This window comes from Nicotiana tomentosiformis, chromosome 2, assembly GCF_000390325.3.
Source record: "Nicotiana tomentosiformis chromosome 2, ASM39032v3, whole genome shotgun sequence".
Taxonomy (NCBI): domain Eukaryota; kingdom Viridiplantae; phylum Streptophyta; class Magnoliopsida; order Solanales; family Solanaceae; genus Nicotiana; species Nicotiana tomentosiformis.
In genome coordinates, this window is record NC_090813.1 from 107715658 (window position 1) to 107722857 (window position 7200).

Consider the following 7200-nt stretch of genomic DNA (forward strand, 5'->3'; position numbering starts at 1 on the left):
GGTCTTTTATTTTTTTGATAACTTCAGATACATACACTTTTCTCTTTTTTTTTTTAATGTTATTTTCTTCTTCTTTGTGCTTAGAGTTTTTTCTTCTTCTTAGTTGTAAAATGGGTTCGTTAAATTTATTATTATTTTGGTAATTTGATGATTGAGATTTGTTCTTCATAATATTTGAAAGTCATGTTTCAAATTTGAGCTCATCTGGAGTAGATTTGGGCATTTAATCGTGAATTGGATTGTTGAAATTCGAAAAACAAGTTTATGTTTCAGAACTTAAGATTCGAAATCAGAAGTTGCATTCAATAGATTGAACTACTTAAGATTCAAATTTTTGAAGTTGTATTTGAAAGATAGAAAAAATTCAAATTTGATTTTTGAAGTTGCATTTAAAAGATATAAGAACTTCATATTTGATTTCTAAAGTTGCATTTAAGAGATTGAACTATTTCAGGTTCAAGCGGATATACTTTGTAAAATGTTGTGTAATGCATGTAAAATTCGGGACCTCAACCAAATATACCAACAAGTCCTAAAACATCATACGAACTTAGTCGAACCCTCAAATTACCTCAAACAACGCTAAAACCACAAATCACACATAGATTCAAGCCTAATGAACTTTGAAACTTTTTATTTCTACAAACAACGTCGAAACCTATCAAATCACGTCTGATTGGCCTCAAATTTTGCACACAAGTCATAAATGACATAACGGACCTATTAAAATTTTTAGAATCGGATTTTGACTCCGATATCAAAAAGTCAACCCTCGGTCAAACTTCCCAAAAATTCAACTTTCAGCATTTCAAGTCTAATTTCTCTACAGACCTCCAAATAATTTTTCGGACACGCTCCTAAGTCCAAAATTACTATACGTAGCTATCGAAATTATTAAAATTCAAATCCGAGGTAGTTTACATATAGGTCCATATCCGGTCACTTTTCTAACTTAAAATTTTCAATTATGAGACTAAGTGTCTTATTTTACTCTGAATTCCTTCCGAACTCGAATGAACTAACCCGGTAAGTTATAAAATAACTGCAAAGAATAAATTGAGTAGTAAATGAGAAAAACGGGGTTATAATACTCAAAATAACTGGCCGGGTCGTTACAATAATTCGGCGAATTGATGGTAAAACATGAAACTCGGAGGATTGGGTATTCTAAAGTAGTTATGAATTAGCCTAAACGAGACAATTGACACAAGATTAATATTATGTGATTATTGATTGATTGGAGGAAGTTGTACGAATTGTTCGAGGTGAAGTATTTGGTATTTCGGCACGAGTACTGTGAGTCGTAATGTTACCACAACTTGTGTTTTATTACCTGCATGGTTTATACATGATTTTGAAAATAGTACATCACCGAATATTTAAAATTGCATGTGGGATAAGTCCTTTACTTGATATGGTACTGAACAATTTACTCGAGATATTTACAGTTATTTAAAATGTTCTCAATGTTACCAGACAAGTTTTACTGTTACGTGAGATATGATTATCGTTACCGAAATGGGATTACATGATTCGATAAGAATTAAAATGCCCTGTATTATTTTGAAAATTCTTTCATATGAATATGTTTTGTTTACAAAAGTATAAATGAGAGAAGACTTTGAAGGATCCTGTAGCTAACGACGGGTTCGTTAGACCTGGTGTATCTTGTATTTACAGATTACAGATGACAGTTATAGCCCTCGCTAGTGGGAAGGTAGAACTAGCATACAGTATAATTTTTCCTCGAGTAGGGACCTACAGTTATATTTGACTCTTTTTACGAAGGGGTCTACACAGTGATACATATTACATGATTTTTTCTTGAAAATCTCCCAAACATAAGATTTGATATGATAATGTTTACAGAGTTTATTATCGAATTGTCAAATGATTCCTTCTTACATGAAACAGACAAGACTGATTATTGTTACCGATTTTGAAAAGGGCATTTACTTCATGATATTTTTTTTAATTATTATACAAGCATGTTTTCTGACTTGTCCCAGCTAAAAATGATTGTGGTTAAATGTTATTACTCACTGAGCTAGCGACTCACTCCCCCGCTGTTATTTTTTTAGAGGCAGCAGTAGACGCAAGCGAGGATTCAGTTAATTAGAGTACACGAGTTGACAGTTCCTGGTGAGCCCCGCATTTATTCGCGTGGGCAAGGATTGTTATTTAATGGTTATTGTCCTTTTCTTTAAAACTCTTAGAGTCGCTCCATAGTCATTTTAATAGTGTCATGTGTATCAATTATCGTTTTTGACTTGTTCACTAGATCAGACTTTCTTATCGTATTTTGGAGATAGATTTAGCATCACGGTCTTACAAATGGTTGATTAATAGTGATGGAGATCTGACTAGGTAGTCGATGAAGATTATGAGTTATTTTGTTAGATATTGGTGGGTTTTGTTGTTGCTTTCTGAGACATGTAATTTGGAGTAGACCTTTTTATTTTGGGATTTTCTAGAGTTTGAAAATGATGGATCATTACCCTGATGATATAACAAAATAAAAGCTTCCCCTATCTCGCATGATAAAGCAAAGAGAAAAGAAAGATAAAGAATAGAAAAAAGATAGAATTGAACAACCGTACAGGCATCTTTTGTGCATACGGCTCTACAAGAAAATTGACCTCCCCTCCTTTCTATTGAAGAAAGAGAAAAATAGAATCTATCAGACTCAGATGGGTAAATGATCAAATTGCCATCCTTCCTTTCAGAGGAGTTAAAAAATACTATGATGGCTCCGTTGCTTTATATGTTTATTTTTTCTTTTTTTTTGTCTGTGATTCAGCAATCCCAAAGTTTCTTTTTAATCCGATCAAATAAGGAAAAAATCTTTTTTTTTTTCGTACTCTTTCATAACATAAATATTGTTAAGAACTCTCCGGCATGAAAACAAAAAAGTTTGTGACACTGAACTGAACTCCCGATAGATAAGAGAAAATCGGAAATACCCCTTATCTCATACTACTCTCTCGATACAGAATCTAATGTTTTGAAAAAAAAACAATACAAAAATTTCTCATATCGAATTCGAAGTGCCATGCTATTATTACTTAGTATTCATATGGCGAAGGCATAGTCTTCTTTTTTCTCTTAAATAAAAACCTCATTGGCGCCAAGCGTGAGGGAATGCTAGACGTTTGGTAATTTCTCCTCCGACCAGGATAAAAGATCCCATTGAAGCGGCTAATCCCATGCATATTGTATGGACATCTGGTCGCACAAATTGCATAGTATCATAAATAGCCACCCCAGGTATTACCCAGCCCCCAGGAGAGTTTATAAACAAATACAGATCTTTGGTCTCATCCTCGATACTGAGATATACCATAAGACCAATAAGTTGATTCGAAATCTCGCTATCAACCTCTTGGCCTAAAAAAAGTAATCTTTCTCGATAAAGTCGGTTGATTAGGGTAAAATTGTATCCCTTAGGAACCGTACATGCGCCTTTTGATGCATACGGTTCAAAAAAATTGTGAATCAATGTATAGATTCCAGTCTTCTTTCTTTTTTTCTAGAAAGGTTCTTTCTTACTTCTAACGAAAGGGCTTTTCTTCGATTTTTCAATAAAGACGAGTTTTGACTCCTTTTTTATATTTTCGATTTTCTATTATAAAATTTTAAGTTATAAGAAAGGGTCATTAAACTTATCGAATTAACTTCTCATTGATGTATTCTTTCATCGAGATTTAATCCAAACCGCGATGGTATTTTCTTGTTCCTGAATGGGTCTGTTTCATCTTTTTAGGTTTATGCTCTACTCCGGGTAAAGATCTGCCCGATTTGGATTTGTACATATAGGACAAATGCTCCCATTACCATTTCTTTTTGTATTTCTTTTTTTTTCAATTCATTTTATACAAGTATTTCTTAGAGTTGAGATAACTTTGCTTGACAATTAGGATCTCTTTACAAAGAAAAAATATGAATAGCAATCATAGATATCTTACCAATCCTATTGGGTTTTTTCTAAACGGAGCCTGGATACTTCATTTTTTTAGTCCAACCAAGCCAACCATAAATTATTCTAATTGATAATAGTAATATGAATCCCCTCAAAAATGGATCTAATTGCACTTCACGCTCCAAATTTTGGATGATTAAATTTATATTTCTTGGGTGAAACGGGGGATATCTCGATCGGGGGAGAGAACGGGTAAATACCATATGACCCAATATATCTGACAAGCCGCACTATACGTCAACCCAAGATGCATCTTCCTCTCCAGGACTTCGGAAAGGAACTTTTGGAACACCAATAGGCATTAAATGAAAGAAAGAACTAAATACTATATTTCACTTTGAGGTGGAAACGTAACAATTTTTTTTATTGTCTTTATAATATTCATATTGGTTTTTATCGTATTTATTTTATCCATAGATTATAAAAATTCATAAAGAAAGACAGAATGAATAAACTCAAATTATTACGAATAGGTCTTTCTAATGATAAATAAGTATGGACTCATTCGCTCATAGAAAATGGGATCAACTCCCCCATTGCGTATTGGTACTTATCGAGTATAGAATAAATCTGCTTCTCTTTGTTCCTACGAACAGAATTGTTCCATTATTACCAACAGAATAGAACACCCTTGTTCGGAAATAATCGACTGAACAAGAGTGGTCCATAGGATAGTCATATTATAGTCTTTTCCAATGCAATAAAGTTACGTAGTGTCTATTTATCTTTGATATAAGGGGTATTTCCATGGGTTTGCCTTGGTATCGTGTTCATACCGTTGTATTGAATGATCCCGGTCGGTTACTTTCTGTTCATATAATGCATACAGCTCTGGTTGCTGGTTGGGCCGGTTCGATGGCTCTGTATGAATTAGCGGTTTTTGATCCTTCTGATCCTGTTCTTGATCCAATGTGGAGACAGGGTATGTTCGTTATACCCTTCATGACTCGTTTAGGAATAACCAATTCATGGGGCGGTTGGAGTATCACAGGGGGGACTGTAACGAATCCGGGTATTTGGAGTTACGAAGGTGTAGCTGGAGCACATATTGTGTTTTCTGGCTTATGCTTTTTGGCAGCTATCTGGCATTGGGTGTATTGGGATCTAGAAATATTTTGTGATGAACGTACAGGAAAACCCTCTTTGGATTTGCCAAAAATCTTTGGAATTCATTTATTTCTCTCAGGGGTGGCTTGTTTTGGTTTTGGTGCATTTCATGTAACAGGCTTGTATGGTCCCGGAATATGGGTGTCCGACCCTTATGGACTAACGGGAAAAGTACAACCTGTAAATCCAGCGTGGGGCGTGGAAGGTTTTGATCCTTTTGTTCCAGGAGGAATAGCCTCTCATCATATTGCAGCAGGAACATTGGGCATATTAGCGGGCCTATTCCATCTTAGCGTCCGGCCGCCACAACGTCTATACAAAGGATTGCGTATGGGAAATATTGAAACCGTCCTTTCCAGTAGTATCGCTGCTGTCTTTTTTGCAGCTTTTGTTGTTGCCGGAACTATGTGGTATGGTTCGGCAACTACCCCGATTGAATTATTTGGGCCCACTCGTTACCAATGGGATCAGGGGTACTTCCAGCAAGAAATATATCGAAGAGTTAGTGCTGGGCTAGCAGAAAATCAAAGTTTATCAGAAGCCTGGTCTAAAATTCCTGAAAAATTAGCTTTTTATGATTACATCGGCAATAATCCGGCAAAAGGGGGATTATTCAGAGCGGGCTCAATGGATAACGGGGATGGAATAGCGGTTGGATGGTTAGGACACCCTATCTTTAGAGATAAAGAAGGGCGTGAACTTTTTGTACGTCGTATGCCTACTTTTTTTGAAACATTTCCGGTCGTTTTGGTAGATGGCGATGGAATTGTTAGAGCCGATGTTCCTTTTAGAAGGGCAGAATCGAAGTATAGTGTTGAACAAGTAGGTGTAACTGTTGAGTTCTACGGCGGTGAACTCAACGGCGTCAGTTATAGTGATCCTGCTACTGTGAAAAAATATGCTAGACGTGCTCAATTGGGTGAAATTTTTGAATTAGATCGTGCTACTTTGAAATCCGATGGTGTTTTTCGTAGCAGTCCAAGGGGTTGGTTTACTTTTGGGCATGCTTCGTTTGCTTTGCTCTTCTTCTTCGGACACATTTGGCATGGTGCTAGAACCTTGTTCAGAGATGTTTTTGCTGGTATTGACCCAGATTTAGATGCTCAAGTCGAATTTGGAGCATTCCAAAAACTTGGAGATCCAACTACAAAAAGACAGGCAGCCTGATACTTTTATTGATATAGGGTACCAGAGAAATCTTTATTTGAATCAACTTCGTTTTTACTCTTGTTCGTTCTTTATCCGGAAGATGATAAAAAAAAGAAAATAAAAAGAAACAAACAGGTATGAAAGCTATAATTGTAAACCACGATCGAATCTATGGAAGCATTGGTTTATACATTCCTCTTAGTCTCGACTCTAGGGATAATTTTTTTCGCTATCTTTTTTCGAGAACCGCCTAAAGTTCCAACAAAAAAGAACTAAAAAGGTGAAATAATTTTTCATTATCTCAGTTGAAGAACTGAGCCTCCCGGTATCGGGAGGCTCAGTACTTCAACTAGTCTCCATGTTCCTCGAATGGATCTCTTAGTTGTTGAGAAGGTTGCCCAAAAGCGGTATATAAGGCGTACCCAGTAAAACTTACAAGTAAACCAGATATAAAGATGGCGACTAGGGTTGCTGTTTCCATTCTTATCATATTTATATAATTTCAAGACCCCAATGGATCTATGATAGGATCGTTTATTTACAACGGAATGGTCTACAAAGTCAACAGATCTCAATAAATACAATAGGATTTATGGCTACACAAACTGTTGAAAACAGTTCTAGATCTGGTCCAAGACGAACTGCGGTAGGAGATTTATTAAAACCATTGAATTCGGAATATGGTAAAGTAGCTCCTGGGTGGGGAACTACTCCTTTGATGGGTGTCGCAATGGCCTTATTTGCGGTATTTCTATCTATTATTTTGGAGATTTATAATTCTTCCGTTTTATTGGATGGAATTTCAATGAATTAGATCTATAAGAACCGCAAAGTTCTTGCTTTTGAGTCCAAAATGAATCATTTAGAGCTCCGATTTCTAGTCTATTCTATTTTCTTTTGGTAGTTCGATCGTGGAATTTCTTTGTTTCTGTATTTCCGGAGTATGAGTGTGTGACTTGTTATAA